Source organism: Bactrocera neohumeralis, unplaced genomic scaffold (assembly GCF_024586455.1).
Source record: "Bactrocera neohumeralis isolate Rockhampton unplaced genomic scaffold, APGP_CSIRO_Bneo_wtdbg2-racon-allhic-juicebox.fasta_v2 cluster10, whole genome shotgun sequence".
Classification (NCBI taxonomy): Eukaryota; Metazoa; Arthropoda; class Insecta; order Diptera; family Tephritidae; genus Bactrocera; species Bactrocera neohumeralis.
In genome coordinates, this window is record NW_026089623.1 from 24,689,096 (window position 1) to 24,712,418 (window position 23,323).

Sequence of the window (23,323 nt, forward strand, 5' to 3'; positions counted from 1 at the left end):
TGGAGTTAGCAATCCAGAAAGCCGGCGGATTATAAGAAAGACAATACGGCATTATGAAAAAAATTTCCACCATTGATGCGCCTATACGATGTCGTTGATACCGCGAAATGCGCAGTAAGTGGCAAGCGATGGAAAGGCGTAAAAAAAAAACTTGTGCGTGGAGTCCATACGCGCGGAAGAAGTTAAACTTCTTAGTGATAGGAAGGGAAGGGAAAGGATGAAAATATGGTGGAGTGACCAACACTTTCTTAAATTCGCATACAACATCATACAGAATTCAATTTGCACCTTCTCTATGCTTTAAGCAGAGAACTTAAAATAATATTTTATACGTTGTTCAATTTATGGTTTTTAGCTATTGCCATCGTCGCGAAAAGGCGCTTGTTGACAAAGGCATGCTCGGGAAGATGTTACGGCGAAATGAAATCATTTTTGTTGTAAAATTTACTATATTTGATTAAATATCCAAATTGATTATAAATATTACTATGCATGCATTCATTCAAAATTATACTCGTATCATAATTATGTTTACATGTCATTTTAATTTTATTTCTCTTTAATTTTATTTTTTAATTTTTAAATAAATTAATATTTTAAATATAATATATATTTATTTTGACTATTACAAAGTGAAGATGTGCCAAATGAACTTCATTTCTTCAAAGAAAATTGATGACCTTCATGAAATATGCATATGCGTTATCATTTCCATATATACCAATAGAATTTGTATGGCATATATGTATGTAAATACTATATATTATTTCTTTGGCGAAAGCAAATGCGAGCCACATACATACATACATATGTACATACATTCATAATAACAAGTGTCGCACGCATCTTTCGCTTTGACAAAGAGTCACTAGGGGTATTCTCTTGCTCTTGCAAAACCCTTGCACAGTGCAAGAATTGCATATACATATTTCCTCTTGGTGCACCGGCACAACAACAAACACACGCAGAAAATTATTTGCAATTTCTGTAAAATATGTCAGACCAAAACCCATGTATATTTGCGTGTAATGTAACGCAAAAATATTATTGCAACCCTCTTTTAGCTGTAATTTTACATAAAGACATATTACGTCGTTAAATTGTTGAGGAAGGTAAGTTTTAAATAGATTTTATAATTTCTATTTAAATTATAAAGATTTGTTACAGATTTTTTTGTTAAAAATGTATGCAGAAGTTGCGCCAATTCACAATAGCCATGCATAACAGTCATTCACAATAAATTGACCTAATCAGCCGTTCATATATCACTAGATTCTGCAATGGGTGCTCTCGTGCCCTTGTATATTTCGGTGTAGTATATTCTGCAATCTTGCAAGAGCAAGCGAATACCCCTAATGTGTCGAAGCACTGACACGACGACAAAGCGTTAGAACATTGTGTTGCTGGTAGAAAATCCGAGCAGTACCGAAAGAAATTAACAAACGATCGCCGATTGTCACCGCTTCCCTTGCTGTTCGAACATCTTCGCCAACAAGCTAGCGTAAATATGTAAGTCCGCGATTACATGAAGCAACTTTTGTTGCTAATTCTCGGGCGATTCTCTTTTGCTGTCGCCCATTACCTTCACACGAGCAACTTGTGTTGCGCAACTCTGTTCGAGTTTTTTTCTCATTCTCTTTCACTTTACTTTAACCCATTGTCTACTCTTTATTTTAACCCATTGTCGTTTCTTTTTCCTTATTGGTATTTGGGCCACTCTATCACATATATTAATCAGCTCTGTCAATTAAGAAATACATTTTTTTATTAAAACAAAGATATATCACCCCTTTTTCCTATCGTCTGAATCAATTTGTATGGCTTCCCCCATACATTTCACAATGTCTTTAATTAATTCGATTTTTTCGTCATACTCCATTTTCTAAAATATTTATATTATATTATGTATATTTGTATACATATTTGCAAATTACTTACCAAAAGATGAAATAAAATTTTTTAAATATATTCGAAATATTAATTTCAAATTTCTGGATGTGAAGAATGCCTTTAACTCAGTAAAGTGAGCAAACATAATCAAGGCTCTGTATTACATAAGGGTCAAACCACGTCAAATGGCCCATGAAAAATTCAAAAAATCTCCGATTTTGAAAATCGGTCTACATTTTTTAACAAACAGCAAAGATGAATGACGATAAAAGTCAAAAAACACCTGCAGGAGCTACACGAACAAAACAGGTTGTTAAATTTATTTCACAAATTGACACTTTATTAAGCTACTGCACTAGCTTTGCATCTTCACCGATTCAGGAAAATTCTGAGCCGCATTACGAGAAAATACGTTAGTTTAGTGGAAGCAATCGCTCCCATTCCGAAGAAAAGGACCTACGTGGCAACAAATAAAACATTTTTGACCACCCAATATGAAATAACGGACAGAGTAGAATAAAATTTTATTAGAAGAAATAAAAATTCAACATGATCAAAGTCGAAGCTTATACAGATCTCAAGCTAGAAGCAACAAAAAATAAACAAAAGCTTTTACAAAACCCAATCGTTCACATCCGAACAAAAAAAACCCACGCCATGCAAATTATGTACAGGAGGGAATAAACTCAAATCTTAGAGAATTTCATTAAAAAATTGAATAATATGCCTTAAAAACGCAAACGCTACGCAGCGAAAACCAAAGTAGGATACTACTACCCACAGCAGTCGTGTCTATCGAACAACGAGGAGAACTGTTTACGGGAATGGGCGGAAGAGTAATCCAAAACTTAAATAAAATCTGCTCATGAAGCTATAGTCCTACCGCAACTTACTAACCATACATACCAACTCAAGTTGGGAATAATGCAAACAAATACCTTAATTCAGAATTGAGGAAATTTCAAAGGTGAGGAAGACTCCTCCCCATAACAAACAAAACTCTAGAAGATCAACATTGTGAAGATTTTTCTAAATCCACAACTACTCGTGGATTCGGTCTGACAATCCCAATAATAAAAACTTAAATATTTGTTACTTTTCGACTCCGCAGGATGGCCTTCGGCAATTATGACTCTTGATGTAAAATTTATGCGATGAACAAGGGCAAGCGAACTGCAAATTCGCAGATACAAAAATCACGATGAGTAAACTATTCTCCATATACCAAGTCAAACCATATGGCTTCTGCATATTCAAATTGCGCAATATCTTCAGTATGTTCACATACAAGGCGATACCACGACCACAACCTAATTGCTAGTAAGCAAAAGCCCTCTCAAAACTCCAATACCGTTTTTTTTCCTCACAAAAATATTGTATTTACATATATTGCCGTATGCTTGGGCTTGTCGCTTGAATTTTCATTTATGGTTTCTAAAAAGTTTCATAGTATTTTAATGAAGTAAAGAAAAAGTGTTAAATGACAAGCATTTTTATACTCTCGCAACAATGTTGCTAAGGAGAGTATTATAGTTTTGTTCATATAACGGTTGTTTGTAAGTCCTAAAACTAAAAGAGTCAGATATAGGGTTATATATACCAAAGTGATCAGGGTGACGAGTAGAGTTGAAATCCGGATGTCTGTCTGTCCGTCCGCCCGTCTGTCCGTCCGTCTGTCCGTCCGTCCGTGCAAGCTGTATCTTGAGTAAAAATTGAGATATCATGATGAAACTTGGTACACGTATTTTTTGGCTCCATAAGAAGGTTAAGTTCGAAGATGGGCGAAATCCGCCCACTGCCACGCCCACAAAATGGCGGAAACCGAAAACCTATAGTGTCATAACTAAGCCATAAATTAAGATATTAAAGTGAAATTTGGCACAAAAGATTGCATTAGGGAGGGGCATATTTGGACGTAATTTTTTTGGAAAAGTGGGCGTGGCCCCGCCCCCTACTAAGTTTTTTGTATATATCTCGGAAACTACTATAGCTATGTCAACCAAATTTTATAGGGTCGTTTCCTTCAGCCATTTCCATATACAGTTCAAAAATGGAAGAAATCGGATAATAACCACGCTCACCTCCCATACAAAGGTTATGTTGAAAATCACTAAAATTGCGTTAACCGACTAACAGAAAACGTCAGAAACAAATGGTAGAAGGAAGCTGCACCCAGGCTTTTTTTAAAAATTGAAAATCGGGGTGGCGTCGCCCACTTATGGACTAAAAACCATATCTCGGGAACTACTCAACCGATTTCAATGACATTCGGTATGTAATATTTTCTTAACACCGTGATGACATGTACAAAATATGGGTGAAATCGGTTCACAACCACGCCTTCTTCCAATATAACGCTATTTTGAATTCCATCTGATGCCTTCTCTGTATAATATATACATTAGGAACCAATGATGATAGCGGAATAAAATTTTACACAAATACGGTATTTGAAAAATATGTAAATGACTGATAATGAAATCTCGATTACCGCTTTATCATGCGAGAGTATAAAATGTTCGGTGACACCCGAACTTAGCCCTTCCTTACTTGTTTTTTAATAATTTAAGAAATTGAACATTTTGCAGGGTATAATGGAACATTTGTACAATGATGCAAAATTTTCGTCGAGAATAGAAAATGATACTCTTATTAGTCTACTATGATTTGAGTATGGTCTGTTATTGCCAATTTATCATCCACAGTGTATACATATTTCTGCTTCGATCCGAAATTGCACTAGCCTGGTTGGAAAAAGCACTATGTACATTAAAGCATATACATACATATGTATATACATTCAATCGTAGTCGAAAAATCGACACATATCGTTCACTATTACATCACATGTAAATTTTCAAATTATAAAAAAAATCTCAAAAGAAAGTTAAGGGAGCAACATATTCCCGATGCGATACAGTGATTCGCCTATACTTACAAACAGCAAAAGTCGATCTTATCGTATCTATACAAGCGTTCCTCATATGGGTGAAGTATGTGTAAGCTTTAAATTAATTATGAAGAATTCTCTACTTTACAAATCGAATCAAGATCCCTCTAATTTCACAGACCTAACACCAGGGCTAAGGAGTACTCATTCTGGGCATATCTGAGCATGCAGTGCTATCCTTCATAAGCTGATAATAAAGAAAATGCAAACGATTGCCGATAATATGGAAAAGACAAATAATAAACAATCGGCACATCAAACCAATAAAAAAACGCAAATACAATAAGTGAAAAAACCATATGCGCGATGTTGAGGAGACTTATCCCACGGTAGTTGGCGCAGATTGTGGGGCTTCCCTTTTTGTGGATCGGCCAGAGTACACCTTAAATTCCAATCGTTGGGTATGCTTTTGTCCGACTATATTCTACAAAGAAACTGATGCATGCTCCTTCGCCGACGTGTTTGAATAGCCCTCGGCCCCCGCCGCTTTGTTGTTTTTCATACGGGTAATTGTTATTCGATCTTCTTTATGGCAGGGCAATGGAACGTCTGCTGCATCGTCATCGGTTGGGGAATCGGGTTGGCTTTCTCTGGTGTTATACTTTCACTGCCACTGTTCCCTCCATAATTTTAATATGCTCTGAGCATCAGTCACTGGATCACCTCTGAGGGTTCTACAAAAGTATGCTCCGGTCTTCAAACCTTCTTTAAGTCGCCTTTCTTTTTCTATCTGCAAATGCGTCTTGCTTCCCTCTCCAACTCTCGGTATCTATTCCATCCCGCACGTGTTGTGGTCAATTGTACCGTTGCGAGGTAGGCAGTCTGCTTTCTCTACGCTGCGACGCGGCACTCATCATCGTACCCACTGTTTAACCCATTAAATGATTGACCTTCAGCCTCTATATTGCTACACAAGTAGTCGGAACCTAAACTTCGTTCAGTACGCACGTCCTTATTCTCGATACTCTCTATATTTCTCGAAATTGCAACTGGTGTCTTGTGTTGCGTGAAGTGAATTCTGGAAAATATTTGTTATGGATTCAGGACAACATGGTATGTACTTAATTCTAATAGCATAAAGATTAATTTAGTTAATGTATTATTTTGTTTTTGTTCCTTTTTCCTGAAAACAATGAAATATCAAAAAAACGGAAAAATATTTTTAATTTTTTAGAAATTAGTGCTAGTGTCGGGAGGTCGAATTATAAATTATTTTTTTTACTAAACTACACCGCCCATTTTGTGGTGAAATCCCTTACATCGGAACCGAAATATAATGGAATAAAATTTTTCTTAATGATTGCGTTAAAGTAGGGCAGTTTTGGACCAAAAATTGTCCAAATTTCACCAAAACTGTTCAAGACCCTAGATAACAAATATGTGGACCCTGTATAATAATTGACTTCTGTTCGAAAATGTTGGCCAATGACTTTATGCTGGATATATCCGCCAATATTTGAGTCATTTCAATGAAAATTGCAGAACATGTTTTATTTATAACAGTGTATCTTTACGCCTAAAATAGATACAATTGCGCGAAAACTTGACCCTCCCCATATAACTATGTATTACCAAGATTTTCGAACATCCACTTGAATTTTGATATTCAAAATAAAAGGTTCGGTTGCACACGAACTTAACCTTTTCTTACTTGTTTTATTCTAACATATTGCATTATTTTATTCGGTGATGTCAGCTCTTATTTTCACGAGGACATCAATCAGCTGGACAGCAGCACCTTCCCAATTCCAGGTGCATGTCCTCAAATCATAATCCTTGTTTCGTTTGCTGTGGTCGTCATCAAAAGGAGGGTCTCTCATCCGGGGCAGTTGGTATCTTTTCATTGGGAGCGTTTTTTAGGTGGTCCCAAACCCAGCGCACAACCCTGTGGAGGGATGTTTCGCCTTCTCACTTCATCTCGCCGTGAGCTGCTTGAGAAATGTAAAAGAATCGTTTCTGACCACTCCCAAGTGTGTGCCTCACTTTCCTCATTTGCGTGAACTTCTACATAGTATGAGGATGGACCTCCTTGTCCATTTAGTCTCATAAAAATATCACACTTTGACCAACTTGAAAAAGACAGGCAGATTGCATTAATTTCTCATTTCTTGATTTTATTGAATGAGTGCGAATGAGAAAACATAATTGTCAATAGTGCCAAAAGAAAATCCCAAAAAGGGTAATAAAAAAAACGATTGAAAGACGCGCTAGTTAATTACAATTGAATGAAGTTATTGTATCTTTTGCACCGTCAGGACAAGTTCTTTTATTAATAGGCAAGACTGTCTACATTTTGATAATTTACTGCTATTTATACTATTTTATGGTACTAGTTTCTATTTGCTCTGTGCTATGTTATTTGAAGATAGACACACTATCTACGGTCGAATGTTTGTCGATACAATCTGTCCCGAGAGGATGGCGTGTAGGAGATAACACTCGTTATGTGTGATACCATTTCTATTCCACACCATGTGTGCAGCATACATTGGAATTGCTTATCACTATTTGTTTATGCGTGGTTCATAAGGATGCAAACGATGCATCGATGTTTCTGAAACATCGATGTTTTTGTCAAAAAGCATCGATATTTGCCATCGATGTTGTTATTCTAAAAACATCGATACATCGATGTTGCCTGCATCGATGTTTTATGGCGATGTTTTTTCAAATTTTACTCCACATCTTTGCAGCACTTTTTCTCAGTATTAATGCGAAAAAATCTGCTTCGAAATGCTTTGGCAAACTGTTATGTGTTTTGTTGTAAAATACGGAGAATTCGTTGGTTGAATGTGCACTTGAATAATACTGAGAATTCGCTTATGAATTAATGCGAAATAAGTTTTACAAAAAATCGAAAATACATTTTGTGTGATAGTCTATTTCGTGCTACATATGTGTGTTAGAAGTTGTTTTTGAGCGTTTAATATAAGTTTTGTTTCGAATTCACTTGTTGTCAATCACAACTTTATTACAGGTGTGGTGAATATAAAATATATGTAAATAAGACGTATAAAGGTGTACATAATATCTCAGATTTTCAAAATGCTGCCTTCAAAATTAAAAAGCAAGGTCTGGAGCTTCTTTATAAGAAATTCAGATGCTTCAGCCACATGCGATCAAGTTGATAATGCAAAATGCTTCTCCAAAACTACGCCGCACTCGGAATCAAAACAGCGAAAAATTTCTGAAATAATTAACATATCACCAACCGCTCGGACGACAGCGGCAAGTGAGTTATCCGACGACAGTAATAAGAAGACTGCATGTATTGAATCGTCTCTTAGTACATGTACTCCGTCAGTACTGCAAAATAAATCGGATCAGTTGCCAGCGCTGATCCAACCTAATCTGAAAGACTTTTTTGAGCAGGTCAAAAGTATTTCTTACCAAGATGGTCCTAAATCAAGGAAAATTACTAAAGCAATTGTGAAATATATTATAATGGACAACAAGCCATTTTCCACTGTAGAAGGAAAAGGTTTTCTGCAGATGATGAAAGAACTGGTTCCGCTTTTTAAAGTTCCAAGTAGAGAAACAATAAAATTACGAGTGGATGAAAAATATGAAGCGCTGTCTTCAATTTTCAAAGAGTTTATTCGTAAGTGCGACAGTTATTGCCTAACGAATGACATATGGGCGGAGACTATGAAAAATCAGTCGTTCCTTGGGGTAACAATTCATTTTTTGGACAATTTACGTTTATTGAGTGGGACGTTAGGAGTAATCGAACTGCACGAAAGTCATACAGCAGCTTATTTAGAAGAAACTATGTTTAAACTTTTCAACGAGTGGAACGTTTCCATAAATAAAGTTTCTGCTTGTGTAACTGATAATGATTCAACCATGATGAAATTACATAGAAGCGTAATAGTAAGAACGCGATGGAATTCATGTTTTTATATGTTAGAGAGATTTGTCCAGTTAGCCCCTATTTTAAGAGAAGTACTGCTCACTCGCCCAGTAGCACCCTCTATGGTTATTGCCTCCGAGCTGAACAAAATTAAGGAGGTGATTGAATTATTAAAGTGTTTTGAAATTGTGACCAGGGAGATTTCGGCTGATACCTACGTTACCATTAGCAAGGTTATACCTTTAGTAAGCTGTTTAACTGAAGTTCTGACAAAAATTTCAGCTCAAGACGCTATTGTAAGGGAGCTAAAAAGTGAACTGCAAAAGAACATGAATTAAGAGATTTGACAAACTTGAATTTAATTCAGTTCTGGCGTTGGCTACTGTATTGGATCCGAGATTTAAATTTCTGCATTTTAAAGATGCACTGGCTAAAACCAAAACAGTTTTGTATTTAAATAATTTCATAAAGGATGCAAATAATGGCATGAGTACGTCGGAATCTTCGGATGAGTGTGCAATAGAAAACCCGTTTTATATTTGGAGCCATCATAAACAGTTGGCCCACCAAAATATGAAAAGTAAGTCTTCCAATTTATCTGCAATTACAACAACGGAAGTTGAAGTGCAAATGTATCATGGATCAGCTGTTGCTCCTATCAAACAGAATCCAACAGAAATGTGGGATGATATGAAAAATGGATTTCCTGAATTGTATAGACAAGCTTCCAAATATTTATCCATTGTGGCCACTCAGTCCCTAGTGAACGACTGTTTTCTAAAGCTGTAGCAACGTTCACACAGCAAATAAATCGCTTGACAGAGAAAAGACTTTCCAAATTGTTATTTTTAAATTCTGTTTTAAATAAATAATTGGTTGTTTGTTAAAAAACTATTTATATCTTTTATTTATTTGAAAAAACAGCGATACATCGAACCATCGATGTTTCATTTCACGATGTTTGCATCCCTAGTGGTTCAGCATAAACAAGAGATGTTGTGGTTATTTCTGTTTAATGAAACGTTCCTCAATTCGCTCGTAAAACAAGAAGGTATTTGGATGAATTTTATGTGATTTTTTTTTAATATTTTGCAAATAATTAATTAAGTTGTTTTTATAGCATTGGCAATCAGAACAAAATTGGTATTAGCAGCAGTTTAAACACTATCATCAGATGCATCAAATCCAAATTGTTAAGTAAGTATATGAAAATAAGTTTGTTTGTGTTTGTGTTGTGTGTTTGTGTTTTTTCAATTCGCTGAACTATGTATGTCAAAGTCGTCATATATCTCATACAGCTCATCGTTCCATCGAATGCTATATTCGCCGTGGCCAACTCGCAAAGGACCATAAATATTTCACAGCCGTATTAGTTTTGCGGCAATACCAATTTCAGATATCGCGGCATAAAGGCAGCTCTTTTTCGCACGGTCAAAGGCAGCTCTGAAATCAACGAAGAGGTGGTGTATGTCGATACTCATTTTACGGCTTTTTTCCAAGATTTGGCGCATGGTGAATACCTAGTCAGTTGTTGATTTGCCAGGTCTAAAGCCACACTGATAAGGTCCAATAAGTTTTGTGACGGTGGGCTTTAATCTTTCACACTATACGCTCGATAGAACCTTATACGCGATGTTGAGGAGACTTATACCCCGGCAGTTGGCGCCATTTTTTACTTCAGTATAATGAATGAATCAGCTCCGAGCTACGTTTGTATACCCTTGGAGCATGTTGCTACGGAGTATAATAATTTTGTTCAAAACTAAAACTTCTTCTTCTTCTTAATTGGCGTAGACACCGCTTACGCGATTATAGCCGAGTTAACAACAGCGCGCCAGTCGTTTCTCCTTTTCGCTACGTGGCCCCAATTGGATATTCCAAGCGTAGCCAGGTCCTTCTCCACTTGGTCCTTCCAACGGAGTGGAGGTCTTCCTCTTCCTCTGCTTCCCCCGGCGGGTACAGCGTCGAATACTTTCAGAGCTGGAGTGTTTTCGTCCATTCGGACAACATGACCTAGCCAGCGTAGCCACTGTCTTTTAATTCGCTGAACTATGTCAATGTCGTCGTATATCTCGTACAGCTCATCGTTCCATCGAATGCGATATTCGCCGTGGCCAACGCGCAAAGGACTATAAATCTTTCGCAGAACTTTTCTCTCGAAAACTCGCAACGTCGACTCATCAGTTGTTGACATCGTCCAAGCCTCTGCACCATAGAGCAGGACGGGAATTATGAGCGACTTATAGAGTTTGGCTTTTGTTCGTCGAGAGAGGACTTTACTTTTCAATTGCCTACTCAGTCCGAAGTAGCACTTGTTGGCAAGAGCAATCCTGCGTTGGATTTCCAGGCTGACATTGTTGGTGGTGTTAATACTGGTTCCTAAATAGACGAAATTATCTACAACTTCAAAGTTATGACTGTCAACAGTGACGTGAGTGCCAAGTCGCGAATGCGACGACTGTTTGTTTGATGACAGGAGATATTTCATCTTGCCCTCGTTCACTGCCAGACCCATTTGTTTTGCTTCCTTGTCTAGTCTGGAGAAAGCAGAACTAACGGCGCGGGTGTTAAGGCCGATGATATCAATATCATCAGCATACGCCAGCAGCTGTACACTCTTATAAAAGATGGTACCTTCTCTACTAAGTTCTGCAGCTCGAACTATTTTCTCCAGAAGCAGGTTGAAAAAGTCACACGATAGGGAAACGCCTTGTCTGAAACCTCGTTTGGTATGGAACGGCTCGGAGAGGTCCTTCCCGATCCTGACGGAGCTCTTCGTGTTGCTCAACGTCAGTTTACACAGCCGTATTAGTTTTGCGGGGATACCAAATTCAGACATCGCGGCATAGAGGCAGTTCCTTTTCATGCTGTCGAAAGCAGCTTTGAAATCGACGAAGAGGTGGTGTGTGTCGATTCTCCTTTCACGGGTCTTTTCCAAGATTTGGCGCATGATGAATATCTGGTCGGTTGTTGATTGTCCAGGTCTAAAGCCACACTGATAAGGTCCAATCAGTTTGTTGACGGTGGGCTTTAATCTTTCACACAATACGCTCGATAGAACCTTATATGCGATGTTGAGGAGGCTAATCCCACGGTAGTTGGCGCAGATTGTGGGGTCTCCTTTTTTATGGATTGGGCATAGCACACTTAAATTCCAATCGTTGGGCATGCTTTCGTCCGACCATATTTTACAAAGAAGCCGTCTGCCCCTGCCGCTTTGTTGTTCTTCAGGCGGGCAATTGCTATTCGAACTTCTTGATGGTCGGGCAACGGAACGTCTGCTCCATCGTAATCGATTGGGGAATCGGGTTCACCTTCTCCTGGCGTTGTGCGTTCACTGCCATTCAGCAGGCTGGAGAAGTGTTCCCTCCATAATTTAAGTATGCTCTGGGCATCAGTGACTAGATCACCTTTGGGGGTTCTACAAGAGTACGCTCCGGTCTTGAAACCTTCCGTAAGTCGCCGCATTTTTTCGTAGAATTTTCGAGCATTACCCCTGTCGGCCAGCTTATCAAGCTCTTCGTACTCACGCATTTCAGCCTCTTTCTTTTTCTGTCTGCAGATGCGTCTCGCTTCCCTCATCAATTCTCGGTATCTATCCCATCCCGCACGTGTTGTGGTCGATCGTAACGTTGCGAGGTAGGCAGCCTGTTTTCTCTCCGCTGCGACGCGGCACTCCTCGTCGTACCAGTTGTTCTTTTGCACTTTCCGAAAACCAAGGGTTTCGGATGCAGCTGTACGTAACTAAAACTAATCGAGTAAAATATAAGGTTATATGTATGAATGATCAGGACGACAAGGCAAGTTGAAACACGGATGCCTGTCTGTCCGTTCGTCTGTACAACATGCAACCTGAGTAAAACTGAAATATCGTAACACAACTTATTAAATACAGAAAGCAGAAAACGGACGACAATTTTCCTTTAAGGGCGTAATCGAACCACTGCCACACCCAAAAAACGCCATTAAAAGATAGCAATAACAAAGTAACCAAATTCCCTCAAGGTAAATTTTATAGAAATCCCTACCCACAGTGTGAAAATTAACGAAATCGGATAATTTTCCCGTTCTCTCCCCATATAACGGTTCTTTTAAAAACTACAAAAAGCGCGGTAAATCAGTAATTAAATACGCCAGAAACAATAGATTTTCTTCCCGAGATGATATGAGAAGGATTCATGGGAACCGGTGTGAAAATTGGACGATGGTCTTAGCATCGCCTATTTTTTGGTGAAATACTACATCTCTGGACCTCCCCACCGATTTCATCTAAAATTAGGTATGGTACATTCCCGTGAAATTTATATAAACGCTGCGAAAATGGACGAAATCGGATTACAACTACGCCTACCTTCCATATAGCACAATTTTAAATTCTTTCACTTTCCAGTATACAATTCAAACAGCACTTAATATAACGATATAAAATTTTGCAGAAATAGTACCTTTAAAGTATGTCACATTATGACAAAAACTGTTCAAATTTGACCAAAACTGTACAAGCTCCTAGATAACGAAAATGTGGACCCTAATACCTATAGTTGACTTTTTACCGAAAACATCGGCCATGGATAAGATATATACTTTCAGTGAAAATCCTGATTCCTGATAATATCAAAAATAATAACTCCCATATACTAATTCTAAGGAGTTTCTTTATTGTAACAAGCAACTTGAGCAATGTCAGAATTATTGCAACTTCTCTGTCCCCAATATACCCCTTGAAATGATTTCCGTCTTTCAGGTTGGTTATCCAAAATGTGTGATATTTTAATGAAGCTAATTTTAATTGGTTTAGCGGTGAATTAGAATAGAACTGGTCTATATCTTGGGCTAAACCTCATATACCTAATATAATAAATTCTGATCCTCTGATTGACGTTTTCCTCATCAATACATTAATGATCTTAAGAGGATAAACTTTAAGTTAGGTGTGTCCCCATCTTTTTTCAATGCCGTTTTCTCCTCTTTAGTGTGGCCTTCCGGCATTAAGTTGCGTCCCTTTAAGTTTTTTCCAAAGGGAGGGGAAAGCAGCGCTGCAGATTAGTTGATGCGCCTGTTAATAACGATTTTTTTCATGCGTTTTCTGCACCTTCTTCAACTGGCTCCTGTCTTAAGGTGTACTACCAAACTCTATCAGGTGTTAGGTGTAAATCAATATTATTCGCAACTTTTCTTCACATTTGGATTTCGATATTATCGTTATTGTTGAGACTTGGCTGAATTCCAGTTACTTTGATAGCGAATATTTTTACTCAAATCTATATTATGTCTTCCGCACGAACAGAGATCATGAAAAAACTGGCTGTTTAAGAGGAGGTCGTGTTCTCCTAGCAGTTCATCGCAAATATCGTCCTCGTTTAATTATGCTTGACAAAGATGATTCTATTCTGGACAAACTATGTATTTGTATCAATGACGCACTGTTCATTGCAGTCTCATACATCCCTCCTAATAGTCCTCTAAAGTTGTAGAAGTTGCACGCAAATAATATTTCCTCTCTGGTATTAAATAAGGTGAAAGAGAATAATATTTGTGTTCTGGGCGACTTTAATTTAAGCAATATTGTCTGGTCTGGTTGTTCCTATAGTCCTGCTCTCATTCCTTCCAATTTTTCGTCTTCTTTTATTTTTCGCTCCTATTAAACTTATTGATGGCATTGGTTTTAATTTTGCATTTTGTGATTTTGAACGACTCAACAATCTGCTCTCTGAGATTAATTGGGATGATTTACTTTCGGGACTAAATGCAGCTAATAGTTTCTCCATTTTTAAGAATTCATTTCAGGAATTTTATCATTATAATATCCCGCTCAAACATATACAACCATACGAGTTGTGTTCAAAAAGTGTCGCGAATTTTGTGTTTTTTCAAAAATTATTTATTTATTCATGAATATCTATTTTGTCCCCTTCAAAGTAATCCCCATGCGATATTATACACTTGTGCCAACGGTTTTTCCAATCTTCGAAGCACTTCAAAAAATCATTTTTTTTTTATCTTCTTCAGCTCCTCCTTCGATGCCGTCTTTATCTCGTCAAGAGAAGCGTAACGTCGTCGTTTCATGGGCCTCTTCAGTTTAGGGAACAACTGTAGAAAAAGTCACAGGGGCCAGATCTGGGGAATACGGTGGCTGCGGCATCATTAGTGTGTTGTTTTTGGCCAAAAAGTCGCGCACAAGCAACGATGTGTGAGCAGGGGCGTTATCGTGGTGCAAAAGCCAATTTTTGTTCTTCCACAAATCCGGGCGTTTCTGGCGGATTGCTTCGCGCAAATTGCGCATAACTTGCAGATAATATTCCTTATTGACCGTTCTTCCCTGTGGCAAGAACTCATGATGCATCACGCCCCTGCAATCGAAGAAAACTGTCAGCAAACTGTCGCGATACTTTTTAAACACACCTCGTATAAGTTGCCTTGGTACACTAAGGACCTCAAACGTTTAAAAAATCTTAGAAATAAATACTACAGAAAATTCTCTTCAACTAAATCTCATGTTTTCTGTGTTCAATATCAGCACTTTACAAAACTGTTTAATGAATTGGATATGTCTCTCTATAAAAGGTTTATTTATAGTACGCAGTCTGCAATTAAGTCGAACCCTAAGTCAGCATGCACTCCTGGCGAAATCTCCAACATGTTTGCTGAATTTTTCAAATCGAATTATGTTCACGATGATCCTAGTACCGGGATCATCCACTTTTTCGGCTAATAATTTCCCATCCATAAATTTTGGCACACTGCGTCTTTCACAGGATGATGAAAGGGCTATTGGCGATATTAAGTCTTCTTACAAATTGGATTTGGATGGGCTTCGGTCTGTACTTATAAAAAATTGTTCTGCCTTGGTATATCCTCTCATGCTTATTTTTAATAAGTTTCCCTCCTCTGGGAATTTTATTTCTGACTGGAAATTGACATGCATTACCCCTATTCTCAAAGGTGGTAGAAACGATGAAGTCTCCAATTACAGGCCTATTTCTAAACTTACTACTATTTCGAAAATTTTTGAGTGTTCTGCTAAAAATAAATTATAATTAAAATCAATAATTAATGTCAATCAGCATGGGTCCGTCTCGGGACGCTCCACTGTTTCAAACTTAGTGGTTTTTAGCGATTATTGTACATATGTCTGCATTCTTCGCTGTATTTCAGGTAGATGTAGACACAGATTTCTCTAAAGCCTTTGATAAAGTTTCGCACAATATTCTAATTAAAAAATTATCATCTTTAGGATTTTACTCGATCTTCTTGCAGTGGATTAAATCATATTTGCACAATAGACCATGCGTTGTCAGTGTCGATGGAGTGTCATCAGACGAAGACGCAATTCTTCGTAAGTGCCATAAGGAAGCGTCTTGGGTCCACTTCTCTTTGTGCTGCTTATCAATGACATCTCCTGTTGCTTCTCTTTCGCTAACTTTCTGTTATAAGCAGATGACTTAAATTTTTTTGCAATAATCAAAAACTCACAAGATGTTTTCAAACTTCAATGTGATATTGATACTTCTTATGATTGGTTCCTGAAATCGAAGCTTTTTCTGAATCTAGATAAATACTCTCAGATCTCTTATGGTAGTCGACGTAACATTTTACCTTCAAGTTACATTATTTCTAACTGCGTCCTAAAATGTGTTACTGAAATCAAAGATCTTGGGGTAATCTTTGACAACAGAGTTTCTTTCAGTAATCACATCAACTACATCACTTCTAAATCATTCTCTGTGCTCGGCTTTGTCCGTCGAAATGCTTTAAATTTTTCCGACCCCTACACGTTAAAATTACTGTATACATGTTTTGTTCGGTCCATTTTGGAGTACGCAGTGTTCATCTGGAGACCATATTGCATATCGTCAATTAATAGGATCGAGCGTGTTCAAAAGATTTTTCTTAAATTTGCTCTCCGCTCATTAAAGTTTGTTGACCCAATACCATCGTATACATCTCGTTTACTGCTTTTACATCTTAAATCACTGGAAAATCGACGGTCCGTTCTTTGCCTTTCCTTCATTTTCAATGTGATTAATGGAGATATTGACTGTCCCTATTTATTAGGGAAAATTAACGTCAATTCTTCTCAGCGTTGTCTCAGATCTATTTCCCCATTTTATTATAAAAAGGAAAGTACTAATTTTGCTGTATATGCTCCTCGAGAAAGTTCTTCTAGATTTTTCTCACTCTAGGGTATCCTTCATTAATACCCTCAATTCTGTTTTTTAGTTTAAGTTATCTACTTATGTAACTGTAATTTAATTCTCCATTAGTCTGTAAGAATTAATGTTTATAGACTTAACTAAATAAATAAATATATATATTCATATATGTATATATTTAGCCTCTTTGGTCGAGATTATAAGACCTATCACACATATCTCATTTGAAGATGTTTGTAGTACAAGCATAAATTGCTAGCGCGAACTTTTAGTCTAGGAGTGGTATTACGTACCGAATTTGGCTGAAATCGGCAAATTAGTTACCGAACCGTATAGGTTTTCACTTAAATGTTGACGGTACTATGCCCATAATCCAAATTTGACATCGGCTCATATAAAGCCATTGCTAGCCATATCGGAAGTAAAAAATTATGTGAGCCATATATTTATAGATTTATCGCACTTTTAATAGTAAAAAACCCGTTAACCCTTATATCGGCCAATGTGTGATAATATAATTGCATTCAGAGATAATTTTTCCTGATAATTTATGTTTGTGTGTCAAAAAATGGGTTGAATCGGATCAATCCTTCCTTTATCCCCATATACCTAAATAAAGATTTTCGAACTCCCGGGTGACCCTATACCGCACATAAGGAGCCAATATGTGAGTTATCTTAAAATAGGTTGTCAAAAAAGTCTTGCGGTATTTTCGCTAGTTGGCGCTGACGCATCGAGTCATGCTCCTTTTTGGAAAGCTCATTTCGCGCTAACACGTGTTTGATTAATTGTCGTTTCTTTCAAGTCGTTCGTGAGTTATAGCGTCGCAAACATGGAGCAAAATAAAGAGAAAATACGGCATATTTTACAGTACTACTACGATAAAGGCAAAAATGCATCTCAAGCCGCCAATAAAATTAGTGCAGTTTATGGACCCGATACAGTTTCCATTTCCACCGCACAACGATGGTTTCAACGTTTTCGTTCTGGTGTAGAGGTGGTCGAAGATGCGCCGTTCCGGAAAGCCTGTCGTCGAAAATTGCGGTAAAATCGCTGAATTGGTCGAAAGAGACCCGCATAGCAGCAGTCGTAGCATCGGTCAAGAGCTGGGCATGAGTCATCAAAAATTCATTTCAATTTCAATAAAAAAAAATTCAATAAAAATACCGCAAGACTTTTTTGACAATCCATTATAATTGATAGAGCGTGTTATACTCATAATATTGGAACTTTGAGTCTAAGATGGATAAAATTGGTCGAAAACTTGACCTAGCCTCCATATAACTAATATGAGATTTTCGAACACCCGGTTGACCAAAAATATTTGAAATTGGTCTACAAATTACCCAAATTCCCATATAACTAGTACTACATATAATTATTTTTGTTACTCTAACACACCTTATGTCAAATATGGCAGTCAGAGTATATAATATATACGTATAAAATTGGTTAGATTCCGAACCTCTGGTTAACGGTTTGCACCTTAAAGTATTTCCCTGACTTTAATCCTGGGAAGTTGTATGAAATGTTCGATTACCCCCTTTTTTTTTGTTCTTTTTGCTTCTCAAACTACATATGTTATCAATTTACCCCCAAATTTAATAGGCGTTTGCTCCACGAAAAGAAAATTACAAACAAACTGGTGAAGCTAATAAAAGCGATATTAAAACTGGAAAAATATTAGGTTTCAAGAAAAAGAAGAATATCTCTTTAGATGAATGAACATATGTATATACTTATATCATTTACGATATTATTTGCAATGAATTATTATGAAATTCTAGAAAAAGAATACTGTTTCTTTTTTTAGCATGTACTATGTATAAATACATAATTTACGACAGTATTTGAAATGTTTCTACCGGAAGAGAACCACTTATATTGCAATAGAAAAATTGCGTTGACAAGTATATATGTGTATATCTTATTGAAACATGAACATTACATAATATCGTTTTTAATTTTCTTGAATTGAATTTATATTATTTCTAACAGATAAGAAATTATTTTAAACACATGTGTTATATGTTCGTACATATGGTCCATATGTATTAGTGTCATGAATGCACATATAGTTCATGAATGGCATTCATACATTTGAAAAAAGTTGTGCATGTGCATTTAAGAGTACATGTCGGAATGACTATGACGTTAATATTAATTACAAAAGAAAAAGCAATATCTTCTTGATATCGAAAAATACGAACTGACATTTAAATTTGTGGAGCAGTTGCTATTTTACTTAACTACGCTAGTATTTTTACTTGTTTGGGCATATTAAGTTTACAGTTGTGTCACTCCAATGTTTATTTATATTTTTGATTTGCATTAGAACATTGTAACAAAATACATAGCTACAATATGGTGTTTAACTTTTTTAAGTGAAATCTCTGAATTAGAGTAATCTTCAAACTTAATAAACTTAATATTTGTTTTGACTATTTATGAAAATATAGATAAGTTTATGTACATATCTAATAAGTTAAAAAGTGTTTGGAAATGTTTTCTATAAACTTTATTTATGTACACACTCATGTGTACCAGCCCAGTGGTGAAATACACAGGTAGGCTGTTATTTTATACGTCATGCAAGGTGGGGTGCAATAACGTCACTGGTAATACCGTCACTGTGACTTTATTTCCAATTGGAATGGAAATAAAGGCACTGGACATTATTTCCAACTAAAACGGAAATAAGAACACATTAAAATGGACTGTAAATGAGAAATAAAGACACATTCCACATATTGCAAATGAGAAATAAAGTCACTTTTTAATTTCGTACTCTGGTAACGTACCTTCTGTTATTTGAAACTTCAAATTAAAAAAAAAAAAAACAAGTAATGATTTTTCATTTTACAGAATGTTTACAAGGAAATGTATGCACTTTGTAAAAGGACAATTTTTTAGTTTTAAATGATAAACATTGTTTTCAACGCTAATGCATTGCGTAAATTCATGTGTTTTGTTATTTCAGGAACGCAGTGAAAATTTTTCAATTTATAAGGAAGCCATTACTACCAGCAGCTCTGCAGAATCATTTCACAATCAATTAAGAGCGAAATTGCCAAAAAAACGAAGTTTTTTTATAGATTTTTGGACATTTCGGCCGATATTAATGCAACGAAATCAATAGATTTTTTGAAATCAATTGGTGGATGTACTAGTTTATATAAAACTAAACAAAAAAGGTTTAAAACTCGTTCAAATTTTGCCCGTGAACGCCTCCATCTATTGCATCAAAAAAAAAAAAATTACATTAACAGACATTCTCAACCAGCTTTCATTAAAAGAAAACTGCATAATCGCAGAAGATTTTGTTATTGAAATTCCAAGTGATGATAATGATGATGATGATGACGATGAAGAGCATTTTGTTAATAATGAACATGTTGATAAACGCTATGAACAAAAAGACTCCCTTTGTTTAACATGCTACGACAAAGATCGCGAAGTTTTGTGTTTACCATGTAAACATTGCAAAATTTGTCGCGATTGCTTCAAAAAAATAGAAGAATCATCGCAAAATAAAGGAATAAAAGTATTGTGTCCATTTTGCCGTTCCATTGTTAAGGATAGTATGCTAATTTATAATTAAATGTTAACGTTTATTAGGGTTTTATTGACTTCAAATAATGTTTTTCCAAATGAAATCGCAAAGTTGAGGAATAAACATTGTGTAAGCGCAGAGATTATAAGTTTCCTTTCATATAATTTACAATAAATAATGGATATAGATTTTCTTATTTTTATTCATTTTTTAAATTGTTGGCTTTTAACTGGCGGGGTGATATAACGTAAAAGGTGATAAAGCAAAAATTGCTTCACTTTAGCAGTTTTGTGGGGACGGCACAGCACGAGGCAGGAAAGCGGGGCATGGCCCGGTTGTGATAATTTGTATCTGGGAAAAACTAACAAACTTATTCGCGAGCGGAGGGCGATGATAGGGGTTGTGGGGGCGCGCGCGAGGACGGCCCCCTGCGCGCGGTGCGGCCGGACGCGGAACGGCCCCACGCGGCACTGCAGGACGCGCCGCGGCGGGAGAGTGGTGCAAAGGAGAGTAATCACAGACCCGCCAAACTACTATCCTGATATACTCACATTTTTCCCTAAATTCTCCGATTCTTGCACGTAATGAAAACCAAGCTCGGTACAACTTTTGAGAATGTTGCAAGTACCGAGTATCTTTTTTCATATAAAATAAACGAATCTTAATTATGTATATGCTTTTTTTAAATATGTATACATTTTTTATATGTATTTCAATTCAAAAATCCTTAAGGTAAATATGTTAGTATATATACATAAATATAGATAGATAGATATACATATGTAATATTATGTGGAAATAACAAAATTTTTAATTCTTTGGTAAAAGTTCCCTTGTTCGGTACTACTTTGCTTTTGAGCCCTCGAAGCGTCATAACATCACTCATTCTAGGCAAACATTGAATGCTGATATTGTCTCCGCCGACGTAACTTTCTTCGTATTGAGGAACACGTCGTTTGTTTCTTCAGTAGAGTTATCATCATCATCACAGTGAACGTCATGGACTCCAAAGTAAGTTCAACAACCCATTGCTCAATTTCAGAATTGGATATTTTCAGCAATGGTTCTACTTTCTGAAGCAAAATTGAAATGGTGTGAATTTTTGATGTATTTTCAGCTAGCTGTAAATGTAACTCTGAAAGAGGGATGTCATCTTCATTATCCCATTCGGTTGTTATGTCAAACAATTTTTGAAAAGATGATGGAATTGAAGACACATTAACGGCATTCCATGCATTAGATAAAAAAATATTGCGTCTTTCAAGCTGATACTTTTCAGAGCTTCCTCTACTGATTTTCCTCGTCGAACGATGTGACCTAAAAGGCTTGTTTTGTAATTCATTTTCGTAAGCCTTATGACATTCTGGTCCATGGGCTGTATAACAGCAGTACAATTCGGAGGAGGACACATTACCAATATTTGAACATCAGTACTCTTTAACTTTATTTGGGGTGACAGGGACATTATCTATAAGTAAAAAAACCTTTTCGGGAAAATTTTCGCAAAGGAGAAACTCTTTTACCTGCAGTTTTAAGATATTTTAAATTGCTGAAGCAAAACATCCTGGAGGATGGAGTCATGTGTAGAAGTTCACGCAAGTGAGGAAAGTTCTCTGACCGCCATTCACTTGGGAATGGCCAGAAACGATTCTTTTACACATGGCTCAAGCAGCTCACTACTTCCGGTCTTTGACCAAGTATCCTCTGGGTAGCCTAAGAACATCCGTTCGAAGGCGAGCTAAAGTGAGAAGGCGAAACATTCTCTACAAGGGTTGTGCGCTGGGTTTGGGACCCGCCACGTAAAAAAACACCCCCAGTGAAGAGCTATAACCAGCCTCGGATGAGAGACCCCCTTTTGATGACGACCATGGCAAACGAAATAAGGACTACGAATTGAGGGCATGCACCTGGAATGTCCGGTCCCTTAATTGGGAAGGTGCCGCTGCCCAGCTGGTTGATGCCCTCGTAAAAACAAAGGCTGACATCACTGCCGTCCAAGAAATGCGATGGGCGGGACAAGGACAGAGACGAGTAGGTCCTTGTGACATTTACTACAGTGGCCATATAAAGGAGCGCAAGTTTGGTGTAGGATTCGTGGTGGGAGAGAGACTCCGTCGCCGAGTACTATCATTCACTGCGGTGAATGAACGTCTAGCCACAATCCGCATCAAAGCGAGGTTCTTCAACATATCGCTGATCTGCGCCCACGCCCCGACGGAAGAGAAGGACGATGTGACCAAAGATGCCTTTTATGAGTGCTTGGAGCGCACTTATGAAGGCTGCCCCCGCCACGATGTCAAAATCGTGCTTGGCGACTTTAACGCCAGGGTGGGCAAAGAAGGTGTCTTTGGCACTACGGTCGGTAAATTCGGCCTCCACGATGAAACATCCCCAAATGGGTTGAGGCTGATTGACTTCGCCGGGGCCCGAAATATGGTTATCTGTAGTACTAGATTCCAGCATAAGAAGATTCATCAAGCTACCTGGCTGTCTCCGGATCGAAAAACTACCAGCCAGATCGATCATGTTGTGATAGACGGAAGACACGTCTCCAGTGTTTTAGATGTGCGTGCGCTCCGAGGTCCTAACATCGACTCGGACCACTATCTTGTTGCAGCTAAGATTCGCACCCGCCTCTGTGCAGCAAAAAACGCGCGTCACCAAACACAAGGAAGGTTCGACGTCGAGAAGCTGCAATCACAACAGACAGCCGAACGATTTTCTACTCGGCTTGCACTCCTGCTCTCTGAGAGCATTCGTCAACAACTCGGTATAAGGGAACTGTGGGACGGAATTTCAAACTCCTTACGTGCAGCTGCAACCGAAACCATTGGTTTTCGGAAAGTGCAAAAGAACAGCTGGTACGACGAGGAGTGCCGTGTCGCAGCGGAGAGAAAACAGGCTGCCTACCTCGCAACGTTACG

General features: G+C 37.4%; 1 protein-coding gene and 1 long non-coding RNA gene across 9 annotated transcripts in view; one reads left to right on the forward strand and one right to left on the reverse strand.

Moving 5' to 3' along the window:
- Positions 1-23,323, reverse strand: part of LOC126765259 (uncharacterized) — a 255,305-nt gene that overhangs the window by 139,610 nt on the left and 92,372 nt on the right. The window lies entirely within an intron of this gene.
- LOC126765510 (uncharacterized) lies at positions 19,284-20,614 on the forward strand. Its single transcript, XR_007668479.1, has 2 exons — positions 19,284-19,413; positions 19,827-20,614. It is a non-coding gene; the product is annotated as an uncharacterized LOC126765510 (long non-coding RNA).